General features: G+C 34.4%; 1 long non-coding RNA gene across 2 annotated transcripts in view; it reads left to right on the top strand.

The window, feature by feature from the left end:
• LOC143203748 (uncharacterized) overlaps nt 1-19,109 on the top strand; it is a 175,278-nt gene that overhangs the window by 27,566 nt on the left and 128,603 nt on the right. Inside the window, exon 1 of one of the 2 annotated variants that reach the window (XR_013007424.1) lies at nt 13,174-13,287. The exons of the other annotated variant lie outside the window; for it this stretch is intronic. This is a non-coding gene — a long non-coding RNA (uncharacterized LOC143203748). Of the gene's footprint in view, nt 1-13,173; nt 13,288-19,109 lie in introns of those variants that run through there. 2 annotated transcript variants of the gene reach the window in all.

Below are 19,109 nucleotides of genomic sequence, written 5' to 3'. Positions count from 1 at the left end.
TTCAATTTGAAAGATGCATTGATCGTAATACGTCCATAATGTGTTCGAAGACATGATAGAATGTTTTACAGCACGATAACGCACCGTCTATTAAGCTAAACCAGTCAAGGAATCGTTGAAAGCGTCGGATGGGACGTATTATCGCACTCGCTGTATTCTCCAGACCTTGCCCTCTCCGACAATAATATTTCCACATCAAGCGTCGAATGGGACGTATTATCGCACTCTCCAGACCTTGCCCTCTCCGACTATAATATTTCCGCATCAATGGAATACGCGCTTGCGGAGCGGATTTCGTTCATTCCAATTTAAGTCCCATGTAATATTCGGCATGCTAATTGCGCTGTCGATTGCCAAATTGCATTATCTCTTATAGTTTCCGAGATATAGGCTATCGACATTTTACACCTTATTCTCTGTTTTTTGATATAGGAAAATTGTAAAATTATCTTATGAATTATGGATTTAGGTCCAAATGACAGTCCAAGTAATATTCGGCACGCTAATTACGTAGTCGATTGCCAAGTTGAATTATCTCTTATAGTTTCCGAGATATAGACTGTAAAATGATCTTATGAATTATGAATTTAGGTCCAAATGATAGTCCAAGTAATATTCGGCACGCTAATTACGTAGTCGATTGCCAAATTGGATTATCTCTTATAGTTTCCGAGATATAGACTGTAAAATGATCTTATGAATTATGGATTTAGGTCCAAATGATAGTCCAAGTAATATTCGGCACGCTAATTACGTAGTCGATTGCCAAATTGGATTATCTCTTATAGTTTCCGAGATATAGACTGTAAAATGATCTTATGAATTATGGATTTAGGTCCAAATGATAGTCCAAGTAATATTCGGCACGCTAATTACGTAGTCGATTGCCAAATTGGATTATCTCTTATAGTTTCCGAGATATAGGCTATCGAAATTTTATACTTTAGGCTGTGTTTTTTAATATAGGCAAAAATTCCACTTCGCGTAAGTGTTCCAAATCAAGTAAATTAGAAAATATCTCGATGAATGGTTTTGCTCAAACGAAAAGCAATTTTTTTGGGATGGCATTCATAAATTGCCCGAAAGATAGGCAATATGTATGGAATCACATGGACAATACTTTGGATTTTTGATTTGAATTTTTCAATTTTCTCCAAAGTAATGTAGTTTTTCGAAAAAAAAAACGATAATGACGTTTCAGGACACCTGGTAACAAGACACAGAATGTTGTCTGATTCGTCAGGACATGTAACATAATCAGTCCATAAAATTCAATTTCTGTTGGTATTGTTCGACAGTGTTGTCAAATATCTACAAAATTCTTCAAAGCATTAGTAATTAGCGGTTTCAAACCAACAAACGTTGTAAACCGAAATTCTAAGTTATATATTTTGGATATATTATGTTTTATTGGATAGACTATAGCTGATATCTTTCTTTACTGATCTAAAAATGTTTCCTACAGAGTAACTTTAACACAGGGGCTTTATATAGGCGATTATTTTCTTTTTTTCCTCCTTAATCTAATAAATAATCGTTAGGAAAGTTTCCATTCCATAGTAGGCGAAGTACGGTCCTGTCTTCGGCGCGTTCCGCACGAAATCCGAACAGTCCAAATTGATATGAATGGTTTCGCCCTCCTCACCCCCTCCCTTCGCCTCGCGGCGGGGCGGCTTTTTCTCCCCCTGCTAACTGAGATCCACGCAATACGTTATAATAGCGAAACATTTTTGAGTTTCAATTATTTCGCGACGGGGACGTCCATTTTTCTCGGCCTGTCGGTTACTGACGACGAGCGGAATTCGAAACGTCGGGGCGCCGCGCGGTGCGGTGAAGGGCGCCGTATTCCGTCCGGTCGGCGGAGGACGGGCGAAATAACGGCTGACATTTTTGAAATAGTTACCGGCATCATTTGAAAAGTCGGTTTTGTTGTAGCCGGAGAAAATGCCATTTGTTATATCAAAGTGGTCTTGGTTTTGTGATCCGTTTTTGGTGGACGTATTAAATGGTTCAATACGGACGACGAAGATCTCCACGAATCCAATGTTCTTTTAAAATATCTTTAACATTTTGATAACATACAGGGGAAGGATAATATAAAATCAACACTTGGCATATACACAATATTTATTATTTACTAATACTAATTTGTTCAGCCACCATTTGATTTTAAAATGGTTTTAAATCTTCGCGGAATATTTTCCAACAGAATTCGTTGGACCAAGATATCGTCCAATTGCTTCAATGATCCACATCTACGTCGCGAAATAATTGAAAGTCAAAAATGCTTGGTTATTATAACGTATTCCGTGGATCTCAGTGGATTTAAAATGGACATAATAGGAAAATACACTGTTGATTAGAAGATGAAATTTAATACATCATAACAAAATTATATATATAATTTGAATGAATCAGCTCCTAAAAAAACGAGAAAAAAAACTAAGTAAATGTTACTACAAACAAACAAAATATCTATTCAAGTAAATTGAGGAGGCAATAGAAACAAATCAATGACCATAAGGTAATACCAATTTTCATTAAAACTCACTGATGACTAATTTTTGCACAGTTAAAACAGTGACCAGGATATCCAGGATATGGAGTGAATACATAAATGGTATCTTTTCTTGTTTTGTTGTAAATTACAGTTTTTACATTGTTTTCTCATTACCGTTACTGCTTGCTTCTCTTCTCGTATTTTCAAAACATGTTTGCTGATAACCGCTCTGGAAGTAGGTTTAGACGGAGCCTTTAGTAACCTTTTTATGACACACAAGCAAAAGTCGTAAATTGGAATACGATTGCCTGAATATTTATTGTAAAGTTCGGGCACGTTTCGTATCTATTTTTCCACTTTTAGGACACATATCGATATTTTTTCTCGCCATATACAATTCTGTAATACACATGAATCAAAAAGGAAAATTCGATACCAGGCATGAAAATTACTCACCCATAGTCTTCAGATAATGCAGATACAACCGTACATGCACACAGCCATTGCCGAATTAAATACAAGGCTTAGAAAGACCACCACACATTTAACGCGCTGGGGCGTAATTGGCGCCCAACGAAAAATTCATATTACGCACTAGCGCGTTATTGGCACCCAACATGTTAAACATGAGGAGGTCTATTCAGAATTAAGATAAATAAAAGGGGGAGTGTCGCAGGGTAGTGTGTTGGACTTAAAATAGTTTCGTTTATCTTATGCACACCAGTGATCTGGAAGTTGAAACTGGTGAAGTTGAAACGTAGTACAATAACTAATTTTTTGACGATATTGTCAGCTGTGGTTGTGTCATAGTGATGAGGAGCGGCAATGAAATTGCAAATGCCATTGCACCAAACAATGGAAAACCAAGACCAAGTCTGTCGAAGTCAATTAGAAAATTTAATACAAACCGTTCAGAATAAATAACATCTAAGTGTCATGTACTACAACTGTAAAATATTTTAGAATAGAAGTGAAATAGCGTATGAATGCTAGTTTACGACAGAAATAAGGACTGCGTATAAAATTTGGAAGAAATTATTAGCTATTTAGAAGAAATCGATGCTGTCAATATACAATAGATTGCTGCTGTATACTGATGCTATATACCCTTAAGCCCATATAGAAATATGACACCCACATATGTGGTTGTGCCAGGAAGAGCAATATAATTCGAAGGTTTCAAAACAAATTATTGCAGATTGATATTGGTGCTCCACAATAGAAATATTGATTTCTAGAGAGATTTGGATATAGATATCATTAAAACAAAACTACTAAAAAACCTTCCCTGAGTCATAATCAAAAACTTCTTCACCATATCATTGAACGGATTAAGAAGAACGGGTAGAACGATTTAAGAGGACTAAGGATTTGATTGAGCCTTATGAAGATACTACCACATAAATATATAGAGTACTGCGTTAGTACGAAAGCAGATCACAGTGTTAGTGTACACTTTTTTATTAGTGTAAATAAATTTATGACACCTAAGGAATATAAATGTAAAAATCTTTAGATTTTTAGTTATCCTAGGACTACATAATATGATTCATTGAATCATATATCGTTAAGATTGTTATTTTCAGTAATATCACGGATTTTGTTTAATAAGAAAAAAGTAGGATATTAGGTTCTATGCGGCGATATATTTGAATATATTCTTATTAACTAAAGGTTCTTGGTCATGTTAATTCAATTAAATCGATATTATTGGATAACTATTGGATGTCACGTGATTGGGGGAAATTCAAGGCTAATACCTCGGAGAAAGTTCTTGAGAACTGGTGTCTAAGTGGATTTTTATTAGTTGCATGCGAATTATTGATTGAATGACTAATATTGTATTTTAAAGCACTTTCGAAGAGTTGGAAATTTATCGAAACTAACTATGTAAACTTAAAGAATTATTACTGCTTTTTTGTAATTGAATGGAAAATTAAATTAAACTGATTTAAGATAAAGACGATTGTAATATTTTATTCAGGTTCGTAGCCCTTGCTGCGATGTAGTAAGCTTCTTTGGTATCCAGCGGAATCTTGGATAAATTCGTGGATATATATTATTTCGAGGACATCCTGCTGTTAAGCATTGATATTTAACAGAAGAACTTTGTTTTAGTAGCGCTAGATTAATAAATCCAAGTAGCATTTATTATTAACTGAAAAAGCAATCTCTTTGGTCTCCTTTGGTCAAATTTGGGGTATCTTCCGGGTAACCAGTACGGTTGTTTAATTTTAAGTCTGATCTGCTTAGCCTTCCGCCTAACGATACTGTTAATTATTTTTAATCAAGATAGATGTCAAGGTCGCTGATTCTGCTTGAAAGATTGGCCATCTGTAAAGCAAGCTGCATTTTCCAGTTCCATTTGTCCTGTTGTTGGATATCAGCAGTCTATAGTAGAAATAGGAGTACTGATTAACAACTAGGAGAAAAATTAAGAAATATAAATAAGGCTTCCTTAGTTATTCTTAGCCTTTTTGAATATTACAGCATACATCATTACATTAATAAGTTTAAATTTATGGTATGAATGGATAAAAACAATTACTGAACTGATGTATTTAAAAGTAAACCAATAAATAAACTAACCTATTAATAAATTAAAATGAATAAGAAAATAAATAAAATTGGATATAAATAAAAACTAATCTAAAATCAAGCTACATAGCTTTATTTCAAAACAAGACCAGTTTGAAGGAAATATTGTGAAACCTAATATTTTCTGAAATGCCAGATAACTCAGATTTTATCATCCACAATTCAACAGTTTCACATCTGAATCACTTTGGTCTCGTTTTAGCATGACTATATATGCAAAATATCCACTATTAGTAAGCATACGTTGCTTTTAAAAACATATTTTATGACCTATGTGAAGGAAAAGTATATACGGGATATTCACTATTGCATTTGATAATATTTTCATTGTTCAATAAAAATGTTTCTTAATAAAGTGTCCAATTTGCAAAAACTACCTGAAAATATAGTTACATATACTGTAAACGCTAGTGAAACACTGATAGTGAATATAATTTTTAAAATCCAACGACTAATCTATGTATATAATACAATGATATTTGATTCAGTGATACTCTTTGACTTACCAACAAAAATGAGGAGGTTCTATGTAGGGCTGTTTTTAATATATATTCGCCGATATCTCAGTCGGTTACAGACCGATTTTCAAATTTTTTATTCGAAAGAGAGGACTTCTGAGATGGTCCCATTTTAACTAAGATAGGAGCGGATGGGGGAAGGGTGGAAAATCGAGGTAAAACCTCAAATTTGAAAAACACGTACAGCATTTAAACACTAACCATATCATATGAGAACTTTATAGGCAACACTTTCTATGGTGTAATGGTTAGAACGTTGAGGTCACATGTGGAGGTCGTGCAAACAGGGTAGCAAATTTTTGTTCTAGTTTGATTGGAACATTTGTCAAATCGCCTAGGCTAGGTGGCGGACCCCAGGGCCTGAAACGTTCCTTATATTAAATTATTGCTGCTTTATTCCTATTTTTCCTCATAGTTTGTCCATACTTTTACTTGGGATATCCATCGTAATACTTAATAAAATAACTGCGTAATTCATTGAGTAAATATCTAACATCAAAAAAGAGGAATATAAAATAATTGTAACAATATAATTGAACTGAGATATTACAACGATTATTATGTACATATTTTATTTTAAAACGTTTTTTTGTGTTAAAAAACTAAGTTTGATTATTTTTTACGTTTTAGTGACTTCCGTATGTATTTTTGAAATCGGTTCAATTTTTTTTGTAAAAAATATTTTATTTTATGTTATAGTAACATCGGATCGGCAGTATCTTTTCTGAACTTCCTTCCCTTGTTTTTTTTTTCTTTGGTTTATTGAATAATATATTTATATGTAATATATTAAAATATTGTATGGAAAGTAAAAGAAACACATATTTATATTTTTATAATGGTAAAATACATTATGACATCACAAAACATATAAATAAATAAATATATCTCTTCTTATTTGTCGGATGAGTGTTCCATTCAAGAGGTTTTGTATCTTATCATTCTATAGCAGGTGTTTTATAGAACATATTTTTTATTTTATCTTTTTGTTACCATTTTATTAAATAAAAATATTTTTAGGAGGAAGCTCATTCTTTTATTATATATAATAAAAAATACATCTCAAGATAATATGAAATATAAAAGAAGTCAAAAGTATTTGGCTGTTATAATTTCCTCATAATTCTAAATTTACCGAACATTACTTGTTTATTCATAGGTCTAATTTGTGAGCAAACTACATCAATTTGTAGATAGATAAATGACGAAAGAAAAATCATACTACAGAGTATGAAATAAATTGTATAAGTTCTAGGTAAATTGTCACTATCATATTGTATTCATATCGCATATTGCATATTTAGTCACGTATTTTTAATGCTTACTTACGAACCTATTTATAGTCTTTTCAACACAGTAGTGGACACACGTGATCTCCACCAACTTTGAGCCTTAGTACATTTTGATTTTGGCATATAACAAAATTCTAATCTAAGTAAAATAATGAAACAAAAATGTTATCTAACATAATTTATTTTAAAACTATCGTACCTCTAATGCATATATTATCGAAGAACTTAACTACAATTAATTATACAGCCACAATAATTTCTAGGATAGAGCTGTTTCATTATATTTACCTTTAACCCATTTCCATGCCAGTATAGGTAGAGTTCTAGGCGTGTTTTCTATGTATTGGTATCCTACGATAGCCTAATCTACCTAATTAACAACTGTTTATCTGTATAATGTATTTTAGAAAGCATATTTAACTTTTACTCTTAGTTCTTGTTTCTTTCGATGCAATGCTTCCTGGTAAGGTCATTTTGATATTGGTATATTTCTCCTCAGTTTGTTTTATTAGTATCTATATATATCTTACTTGATAAAACTAGATTCTCCTTAATGCATTTACTATATTTGCAATACAGTTAGTATTATTTCCCTCCTCATATATTTTAAACAAACATTCATACAATTTCCTACATTTAAATCATATTAACTATATAGTAACCTTTAGTTATTTTCTCTTTCATCACCCTGTCTTGGTAATCGTCAGCATTATATTATACACCAACATTCATATAGTCTTATTCAATCACCGTCACATTCAGAATCACTAGTCAATTGAATAACTAAGCTGTCTATTTCCAATCTATCAAAAACTTGCTCACGAATCCACCATTTGTCAATTTCTTCTTCAATGTGTCTGATCGGGCTCATTCAAATCGAGAGTGTTATTGTCGACAATGCTTCTTTCCATAAATCCAGGCAGTCCTGGGTTGAATATTCGTCTCCAATTGAATGTCTATTGTAATAGTTATTTGCAGTACCCCAGATCAACTCAATTGGATTTAATATGCAGCGATAGGAAGGAAGACGTAATACTCTGTGGCCATAACGTTCAGCAATCATGTAAATTATTTATCATGTAAATATAAAATACAATTCCTTAATTGCAGCCTTTATTGATGCCCTTGTTGGGAGATTTTTCACCAGTGTATTATATGGTGCATTGTACATAACAATAACTGATAGATCATCCTAGTTCTTTAAAAGCGGATTTTAAAGCAATTCCAAAAACAAGTTATGGTTCATTTCTTCATGGTAGTCACACCTGGACTTAGAGGAAAGTAAGTTGCTCGTTCGGGATTACGTGATGGGCGTCTGCGTAGCTATTTAAATCTTCTCCACCACTGTACTATGATATGGTGCATTGTCCATAAAAATAACTGATGGTTCTTCTAAATTCTTTAGAAGGTGATTTTCAAACCACTGCAAACACATTATGTTTCATTTCTCCATTGTAGTCACTTTTAGACTTAGAGTAGAGGAAAACACTAATTCTGCACGGGGAATTATATCATTCCTATTTCCAGCATAAAGAATAATATGTGTGCAATGAATTATTAATTAATGTTATGACTATCAAAACCTAATCCACAGTTATTCCAATGTTTATATTCTTCCATTCACTTTTGTTGTGTTTACACTCTATTTATTATCATCTTGCCACGAGTAACCTAATATACCATTCTAAAATATCCATGTCTCATCTAAATATATAAATTGATATAGTAATCCTTCCTTGATCTTATTGTATGTTTTCAAAAATTGTATTCTTTTAAAATCAATATCTGGAAGTTCCATTAAGCCCTTTTTGGGTTATCTTAGACCATTTAAACCTTATATTCCCCAACAGTGTATGCCAACAGTATTACCCAAATAACTGCATATCTTTCAGATTTTCTCTGAAATAATTGTATTAAATTTTCTTTCGATTGAGAAAACTGCTTACTGTTTTTACACATTTCGTATATCTGATTTCTGGTACAGCTAGCATAAAGCTGATCTTGATTCGCTAACCGTTTCGAATAAAGAGAGTTTCTTTTTGGCGAATTTAAGGTTTTTTTTTGATATTTTAGTGACCGTACTGGTACTAATATTCAGTGCAGCTGCAACCCTCTAAAAATATTTTCAATAAAAACTTCGGCGAAGGTTTTCAAGAATTTTGCAGATGTTTGAATTGAATTTGCAGAACTGAAGTTGCAGATGAACGAATTTACCAGTTTTGACAGGCACATATTGATGACGTGCGTCACTACTCTTTTAAACAAATTAAATTCAGATAAATTCTCCCATTTCTGAGATTCAAATTCGCGCCAAGGCATTCGCCTGTATCATGTGATGTCAATACACATGTAGTGATAAAAACCGACCGAATGACAATATTCACAAAGCAGATGGAACCATCGTAAAATCACACGATGAAGGTTTTGAACGATGGAAGTAGTTCTTCATACAGCTGAACAATCATGATCTACCACAGGGTTTAGCAACTGCGTCAGCAATTGATATTCCAGAAACTTTTTTCCTGATGTCGAATCAACAGTCGACGAATTGTGAACTTTAATAAAATATATAGTAGAACCGCTGAAGTAAAGTTATAACATAAATTACCAAAGCCGGTGGGGAAACCTCCTTTCAACAACTTTAGATGCTTCTCACAAACATTTAGCGATCGGAAAGAGTACCGTCGACATGGAAGAAAGCAATGGTAGCACTAGGAAAGGCGACAGTAATCAGTTCAAGGACTATTGAAATGTAAGATAATTCAAATGACACTCTAAAGAGAGTCAGTTGGGGTTGTGTAGATTGATCTTCGCGCTACGCCTAATGACAGAGGATGGTAAAGCATGAGGAAAGCAAGTATATTATGCCATTAATTAGATGTGGAATTATTGTTTATATTATTTATGTTTATTTTCGAGTGAAAAATTACTCATCAAGTCCATTTTCTGCCCAATCTGATATTCACCTAGAAAATGTTGTTTTTCTACCGTTTTCGACAGAGTAGTGAATGCAGTAATACGAAAAGACTTTAAAAGTAAACATAGTTTTCAATATGATGCTACAAACCATTTAATGTTTGCTGATAATTATATCAAATTAGAAAAATAACAATGAATGAATGACAATAACATGAACTTTTAGTAATAATATTCTCTACGGGCAAGATTGGTCTAAATGTGACTTGATATTTTCGGCAACGGGCTTCAACTCAGCTCCTCTGGCAACATTTGATCCCGTACTCGACGCAGCGATTATATCCGCAACTCCAAACTTTTCTGATGTTAGCATAGACCTTGGTTTTTCAAATGGTCAATATACTGTAGTTCATCGGATTGAGATCCGATGTAAGGAGACCATTCTGCCGACGTGATAAAGTCCGGAAATTGGGTTCGGCAGCAGTCTTGCATTTGTTTTTGCCTTATAGACCGGTGTTGAGTCCTGTTGAAACCTCCAATTAGCATCTCCAAAGTACTGCTCAGCCCACGGAAGTACCAAAGCCCAGAAAATATCTCGACGATGCAGTTTTTGATTGATTTTAACCCGTTGGTTAGTGTGGCTTAGATTGTCGATATCATTCAAGTTACCCTACCGATTGGCGATCCTGGTCTAGGTCAGGGGAGTGCAACTCCAATGGTAAGTGGTGGGGCTATGTTTCGCTTAGTCCAATCATTGGTGGCGCTGACAACGTGAATTTGATAGACTAGTTTAAAATAATTATGTAGAAACCTGTAAGGAAAATACTTTGCTATGATTGGTCTGCCATATTGTGTGATTACTTTATGACGTCACGTTTATTGGCCATTAATATTTATGTGAATATGAAATTTAGTTTTTAATATTTATTAAAATAAAATTCTATACAAATATACATAAATGTAAATAATATAAATATATATAAAGAAAAAGCAAATATAAATAAATTATATAACTGTAAATAAAAATATATTTAGAGCTCAATTCCAGGAAAAATTAAAATATTATATTATAACGCCTTCTCACTTTTTCGTATTTGTTTGGTGCCATCAATTTTATGGGATCTAATAGAGTTTTATCTTCTTTTGATATTTTGATGGTAAACTTTAAATCCTTCACTGTCAATATTGCATTTGATTAAACCAAAAATATAATTTGATTAAACCAAAAATACAATGAACACCTCATAATAACTTTTAAAATTTGATCTTGAAAATCATTATGGACTGGACAGTAAAAATACCTACAATTTTTGTTTTATTTTAAAATATTTCCCAAAATAACTGATATTTTGTTTTTATAGCAAGATCTACCTATCAAATAATAGAGATAGTGCATTGCTTCTGTGAAATCAGTATCCAGTGATTGATTTGATCTGTGGAACTACTTAATATAGAATGTAGACAAATATTGCATGTTGTCTCTTTTTTCAGAACTTTTGTCAAATAGCCTGAAATATAGACTAACGTACAACATTCCCTTCTCGTTTTCCTCGGAGCAAAGTTCTCTGAAACTGAAAATATAGACTCAACTGGTGATTTAACAACCCCTAGTAATACTAAATCTCCCGTTAAAAAGAGTATAAGTTATCTAAAGCTCAGAGATCATTCTTTCGAGAACAATGTCTAATTTCGGTAGTAGATTTACATTCAGCAGACATGTAGTGTACACATCTTCCACTACACGGATGCATTGTAATCAATTTTTATATTATTACTCCATAATAATTAATGTAAAACAGAAAATATGCACAACGCAAGACGAATATTTCTTCACCGAAACACCAAAACTTTCAAACTTAAAAATAGATGCCAATAGAAAATGATAACAAACCAATTACGTTCCATTTTAGTGGCGGTTCCAGCAATTTAAACTAGCCAATCACAATTTGCGATCGCAGCGCTACCGTTGATTGAAGTAAGCAAAACATTTCCCCAAGGTCGCCCATGCCGTGGAATTTCTATATTCCTATGGTCTAAGTTCATCTAGATCAAAATTTCTAGAACTAAAATAAGCATACTGGTGGATTTAATAACTTTTGATCGGACAAAAAATAATGTTAAGTTTATATCTAGAATATTTTATGAACTATTACCTTTTAAACGCACTATAATATACCTTCTCTGGAGTAGTAGTATAATACAAATTCACAACAAATGATACATTTGAATGAATTCATACATACTATTACGAGTATACTTCAAATTTGACTAAAATCCGTTGAAACTATACAAAATATGAACTTATCTTTACAGTTTTTATCTTGACGCTTATTTCCATTAGGTTTTCCATTATCATTTATCATTTTAAAATTTGATTCAATAATAAACTATTGGCTCAGTAATAAGCAAAAATATTTTTAGGAAGAAAATGTTTCTCTATATTGCCAAACATGTATAAAATCGTCTTCTTGTTTTATTAGATCGTCTAATAATTCTAACATTTTTAAAACATTTTTTGGTAATTTGACTATTTTTTAAATAAACTATGAATCCAAATATTGAAAAATATCGGCCGGTCTCCGACCCGGAACCAATTCGTCGGAAAATGATCCCCTTTCCCTCAAAATAGACGCGAACATCACTTAGTTCCCAACGATAATAATATCCATAATGGAATAAGCGTGTCAGATTAATAATCGAAAATCCATATCCGGCCAGCGGTCGTAATTAATAATAAAGTTATTAAAACGGAAGTAGACGTCGCGGCCGAAAGAAAAGAAAACTACACCGAAAAAAGGAACGGCGAAAGGAGAGAGGTCCTAATCCAATTCGGGCCGTAGAGAAAAGGAACCGCTTAATTCGGTTCTTTAATTCCTGTCGCTCGTTAACTTTTCATCCGTCGTGACATTTTCAAGGAACAGTACGACGTCCATCACCCTCGGTCTCCCTCCGTCCCGCTTCCCCACCTTTTCACATCGGTTATAATATCGATTTTTCCCCCGCTGTTAATAATTGAAAATTCGTAGCCGGATATCGAAAATACATTAATAATTCACCGATAGATTTCAAGACCCATTAGTCCATCTCGATGACCGATGATTAGGTTTTAAACGACCACCTTTCGTGACCGTTTTGTTCGGTTGGGGCAGTCGAGGGGGGAGCGACGATCGTTTTTCGTTATATTTTCGTGGTCGTAATATTTATTTAATTATCTGCTATTAGTCGACGTGAACATTATAGATGCGGGTGTGGGGGGCGCGGTGTGTGGATTTCTTTGTCTGCCGGGGACGTTCTTTTATTTTGTGGTAATAAAAAGACACGCATCGGCATATAACATAAAATCGGACCTGTCCATGAGGTTTTATTTTTATATATGGATACGTATTAATATTACCACATTTGTAATATATGTAATATTTGTAATAACTCCTATGTTATTTTATTTAAAACAATTTCAACAGAGGTAATATATTTTATGTTATTGTAAGAATTTAATAAATTTTTTTGAAAAACTATAATATTCTAATGTAGGTGATTTGCATGTATTTTGATTTTTTTTTCACTCTAAAGAAGTATTCGATTTTATACTGATTGTCACGTTTTAAGTTTATGACTGCATTTCTTTATCGCGGACAGAAACATGTAAAATTTACGTCAGGCATCCCATTTGAAAGACCTCCAGCTTATAGATGCCAGAAAGTAACAGTGTCCAATTAAAATAAGTGTCCGAAAGAGACGGATCTTCGTCTTGACTATAATATTTCCGCTCTTTCATATCATCCTAGACATGCAAGAGCTACTATAGCTTGACGATTCTATAGTCTATTCAAACCGTAGTGACATACGTGTCCTGTCAAAACGTCGCAATGTTTCCGCAGCAACTCTGAGTTTTATAACTAAATTTTAATCTAAATTAAACAATGGAAAAAAAGGTAATGTATTATAATTTACTTTAACATTACAGTACATCTAATGCATATATTATAGAAGAACTTAAAATTTCAATTAATAATACAGCGTGTTCTACGCGCGTTTTTTATGTAGTGGTGTCCCTCGAAGATTTAATCCACCTAATTAACAATTGTATATCTGAGTAATATATTTTACTTTCATTTCATATATTTCTGTTTTACACTTAGTTCTTGTTTCCTTCGATGCAATGTTTCCTTGTAAATTCATTATGATATTACTATATTCCTCCCTTAGTTTTAACTGTTTTTACCTGAATACATCTTTCTTGGTAAAACTAAATGTAATCACTACATTCTCCTTAATGCATTTGCCATATCTGCAAAACACTTTTTATTATTTCCCTCCTCATATATTTTAACCAAACGTTCATGCATATTCTGAACAATATCACACATGCTCATAAAGCTTTCACACTCCAAAAAAAATTTCCTGCAATTAAAGTATATTAATAGTGTAGTGACCTTTACTTGTTTCTTCTTTCAACACACTGTCTTGGTAATATTCTGAACGACGTAATATTCTGTGGCCATAATGTTCGGTAATCTGATCTACCATGTACCATTTCTCAGGCTTATTTCTAAAAAAGTAAATTATATAAAATGCAATTAAATATATCATATATATTTACCCAGTAACAATATGAAATAGTTCATTCTTTAACATGGTTTCCTCCTGGAAATTTATTTTATGTATTTTAAGCCGTTCCTTAATTGCAGCCTTTGTTGATCACAATATGGTGCATTGTACATAACAATAAATGATAGATCATCCAAGTTCTTTAAAAGCGGATTTTCAAACGATTCCGAAAACAAGTTATGGTTCATTTCTCCATGATAGTCACACCTGGACTTACTCGTTCGAGATTATGTGGTGAGCGTCTGCGAATCTATTTAAAGCGTGTAATGTCGCTTTTTCCGCTAGTTTGGAAAGTGAACTAATCAGGATGATGGGCCTATAGTTAGATCATTTGGACTTGGCTTTCTTTTTAGGAATGATAGCGACAAGTGCATGTTTCCAGTTCCTTGGGAAATGCTTTAACTTCATGATGGAGTTGATAATGTCGGCAAGCTCTGATAGTTGCTCTTTTTTAGTGTCATACACCATACGTTTAAGATTTTCTGTAGGTGGTCCGGTTCATCAATTGTTATTTGTCGAGTAATAGCTCCTACCAACGTTTTTATTTTTTCTATATATTTATAACCTGTACGTACAGCAGTAAATACATGCCGTATCAAATAATACTTTTAACATCTATTTTTTTCTAAAACAAGAATTCACACAAACGTTTTTATGGCAACTTTAATGCCCGGCATCTGATTCAGTTAAATATCATTAAGGGAGAGCGAAAAAAAACGAACGGCCTTTTTACGAAGCTGATAAAACCCAACAGACCTTCCGCTAAATTTTATTACGCGATGGCTTCCCGTGCTTAACTCGTGAACAGAAAAGAACATTTCCGACAGTTAACGATCGATATCTCGTTATGAATTTAATCCTAGCGTGCTGGCGAATATTTTTCCTTTTTTGTTTTATTTTGGTTAATTCCGCCGTCCCACCTAGTCATCCTGCTTCTGAAGACGTCCGAAACTTGTCCATCCGCAGACGATAGTTTAGGGCGAAAGCCCTGCGCGCCGCTCATGCGCATATATTCTGAAATAGCTTGACAGATTTTATAGCTATGCGTTGTTGTTTACGTATGTTCGCCGATTTCTCTATCAAATATGGAACAATTTTAATATGGAACAATTTTAATATGGAACACTATGGTCCCACTAAACACAGATCATTGTCAGGGTTTTCAAAATAAATACACTTTTTCATCGCCCACCACTATTCGATGCAGAAAAGACTCTCGATTCGATTTTCGCAAAGACTTAAAATTTGTTTCATCTTCCACAACTTTGCAAAATATAACATTTATAACTACAGAGAAATAGAGATTTCAATTTATAGAAAATTTTTGGGAAATGATTAGCAGCGGAAATGTTGGACATGCAGAAGTCCCTACTTTTAACTTATTATTTGTCTTAATCGCTATGAAATGAGCCACGACGGTATCCGATTGGTTCACGCCGTCTCTATAGAGCCTTTATTTTTATTTTTTTCTGGCGCTATTTTCAGTGTGCCTAACTTAATAAGCATATTCTGAGGCTGCAACACTTTCAGTCCACATGGAAACATGCATTTATCGCAGTTATCCCCAAAAAAGAAGCTAAGTCATCACCTTCTGTTTACAGACCTATCAGCCTACAAAATTCCATTTCAAAACTTGCTGAAAGATCACAATTCTTTATGCTCTTCAAGATTTTATGAGACAAACAATATCATTCCAGATGAGCAATTCGGGTTCCGTGCCAAACACTCAGCCGTTCATCAGGCCCATTGGCTGGCCGCAAAAAAACAACTGTGCTTTTAACCGATATGAAAGACTTGGAGCGGTCTTCTTGCACCTAACTTTTGACAAGGTTTGGCACTAAGGCTTACTGGCGAAATGCATCCAATTAGATCTACCTGATGACCTAACAGCTCTTATCAAATAATTTCTGTCAGGACGATTGTTCCAGGTTAAGATTAAAGATATTCTCTCTAGCCGGAAAACCATCGACGCAGGAGTTCCACAAGACTCCCTCTGGCACCCGCTCTATTTAATATTTTTCTTTCAGATATCCCTAGGAGACCAGAAGTTGAGGTAGCTTTTTACTCAGAGCACATCCGAAGCAGATTCCAAAAACAACTCGATGAGACGGTCCACTGGTTACATTTCTGGAGGTTGCAGGTCAACCAATAGAAAACCCAGGCCATCTTCTTCCACAAGAAGCGTTTCGCACCGAGCATTTCGCGTCTTAAAATCGAGAACGCCAAAATCCCATTGTCAGAATAAGCCACCTATCTCGCTTATAAATCGGACCAGCAGGCTTCCTCTCTCTATAAAATCTCTCCTGTACAAGATGCTGCTTCGATCAGTCGTTCTATACTGCTCCAGTGTCTATCTAAAATACGTCTCACCTAGCCGGGTGGAACGTCTTCAAGTCTTTCAAAACAAAATTCTCAGGAGAATAATCAATGCCCCCTGGTTCGTTAGGAACAATCAAATTCATAGAGAAACAGACGTCCCCCAAGTTCACGATTTTATATCCAAGGTTTACTCGAGATATTTCTCCACTTTTCGTCTCTCGGACAATAGATGATTACAGAGCTGCCCGATATTTTAGGCCAATAACTCATTTGGCTCTTCGTGACCTTATTCTATCACAGCCGACACGTCCCCATCGTGCTCTAACTCCAAATTTACTCGACCTTCACGGGTTAACGGGACCGTAACTCATGTACCGCAAGCGTAACGGTGTGATAACAACGCCACGAATTTGCCTGGCAATTGTGCCTCTTAACGGTGTTACTGGTTACGGGCACTCTCCTTACTAACAGTAAGAAGTATGAGTTAGGGTCATTGGATCAGCTGATAGGGTGGGGTTTAGTGGGTAGCCCAGAGGCAGTCTCCACATCACCAGTCCAACTAGCTTATTCCTGCGGGTCTTCCCGACCATGAAATAGAATTCTGTACTAACGAGGGATGTATTACCAGGAGTTGAGAAATTGCAACTTCACTTTATACCTTCAATTGCAGATATTCCCATATGAACGAACGAGGCAAGGCAATATCACATGCCCCAGAAAATTGTTTTATCATACTGTCAGTAGTTCGTTGAGCTATCTTTTTTATTTTATCTCACGATATTGCCTCGTTGATAATATAACATATATTTTGTCAAGCAACTTTAAAAAAACGTAAATTTAAAACATTTTAATTGTACACTATGTAGTGATCTTCCAGTGTTGAAAATAATATCCACCATACACCCTAAACAAATATTGAAAAAGGCAAAAACAGAACAGATAATTTTGATTAGTCCCTGAGTTATTTTTTGTGATATGTATATATATATATATATATATATATATATATATATATATATATATTTATATATATGTATATATATATATATACTATATTTATATGTATGGAAATTAAATTGTTTTTTTATATAAAGTTTATTGTTCAATTAAACGTGACGTCAGGACAATCATGTGCCAAACTTTATCAAGGAGCCAATGAAATGTCTTCACAGCGAAATGTTTTCGTTACAGGTACCTATAATGGAGATTTAAATTGACCAATCAAATTACTTATATCTAACCCTCGGCCGATGTAACTCCATCTCAATGTTTTGCAAAGCCAAGCTTTTCTCCAGTGCCCTCCTGTTGAGTTGTCTCTCTATTACTCTGTGTGTATAACTTTGAAGCTTGATATCAGTAGAATAAAATGACATATACAATTCATAACATTGCATACTTAAGGCTTGCGACATCTGTTAGGAAAACCGGTACACCTGGTATATTATCTCAAGAAACTTTTGTAAACATAAAGTTAATTTAAAAATAACTTCATGATCACAACCCTCGTAAACAATAACACGTAACTGTGTAAACTGTCTAGCTGGTTTGGAATAAATGCGCATGAGCAGCGCGCACGACTTTGGCATTTTACCGTCGTCTTCCATTCGCTCCCTTACCCCACTCCTCCACGTTCCTTTTTTGGTCGCACGGTGGTTACCTGAGAGCGTCCGAGCGAGATTTATGGCGCTGCGACGGCGACGTCGTCGGAGCCCATATAACGGCAGATAACGAGAGGGGCCCCACCGTTTTGTACGGTTAAAGTTGGTCGGGCGGGAGGCGTCTTTTCGGCTTTTGAAGCGGGCGAACAGATCGATCTCGCCCGCCCGGTCTTTTTTCGACGCCGGTAGCCATTAAGGACGGCGGTCGGAATGTTCGTAATTTTTCTTTCGGGTTTTGTCCTTCGTCTTGTATCGTGCCGCCGGCATTGATACAAACCACCTTTTAGATCTCGGGATCTCGGCGAGAATAAATCAGGACCTCTTCCGATCGGGCTTCTTGTCGGAACGTTTTAGGTCGTCGGTATAGGTGTTATGTATTTAGACGGCGAATTAATTTTTAGCTATTTTTTTGAATTCTCGAGGATTTATTGTGAAAAATTCGATGGATTTCCACAGAGTTTCTAAATATACCGTTGTATTGCTACCGTGGTAATATCTTTAGATAGAAATCTTAAGTAAAAACAGTAGAGGAACTCGGTTTATGCGAATAGCGCTGTCTTCGTTCAAAGCTCTCGATAGTCCAGGCACATATTCCTCAAATTCCAATAACAGCATAAGTTAATTGAATGAATTTTTGGATGGTACAAATTAATCCATACAAAAAAATTAATTGGTCATCTTTTACCATACTGGAGGTTCT

The sequence above is a fragment of the Rhynchophorus ferrugineus genome, unplaced genomic scaffold (genome assembly GCF_030347505.1).
Source record: "Rhynchophorus ferrugineus isolate W39M unplaced genomic scaffold, kcgeb_rfMv2 rfM10, whole genome shotgun sequence".
In the NCBI taxonomy this organism is placed as follows: domain Eukaryota; kingdom Metazoa; phylum Arthropoda; class Insecta; order Coleoptera; family Curculionidae; genus Rhynchophorus; species Rhynchophorus ferrugineus.
The sequence above is the reverse complement of the archived record's forward strand: the minus strand, read 5'-3'. Positions and strand labels throughout refer to the sequence as shown.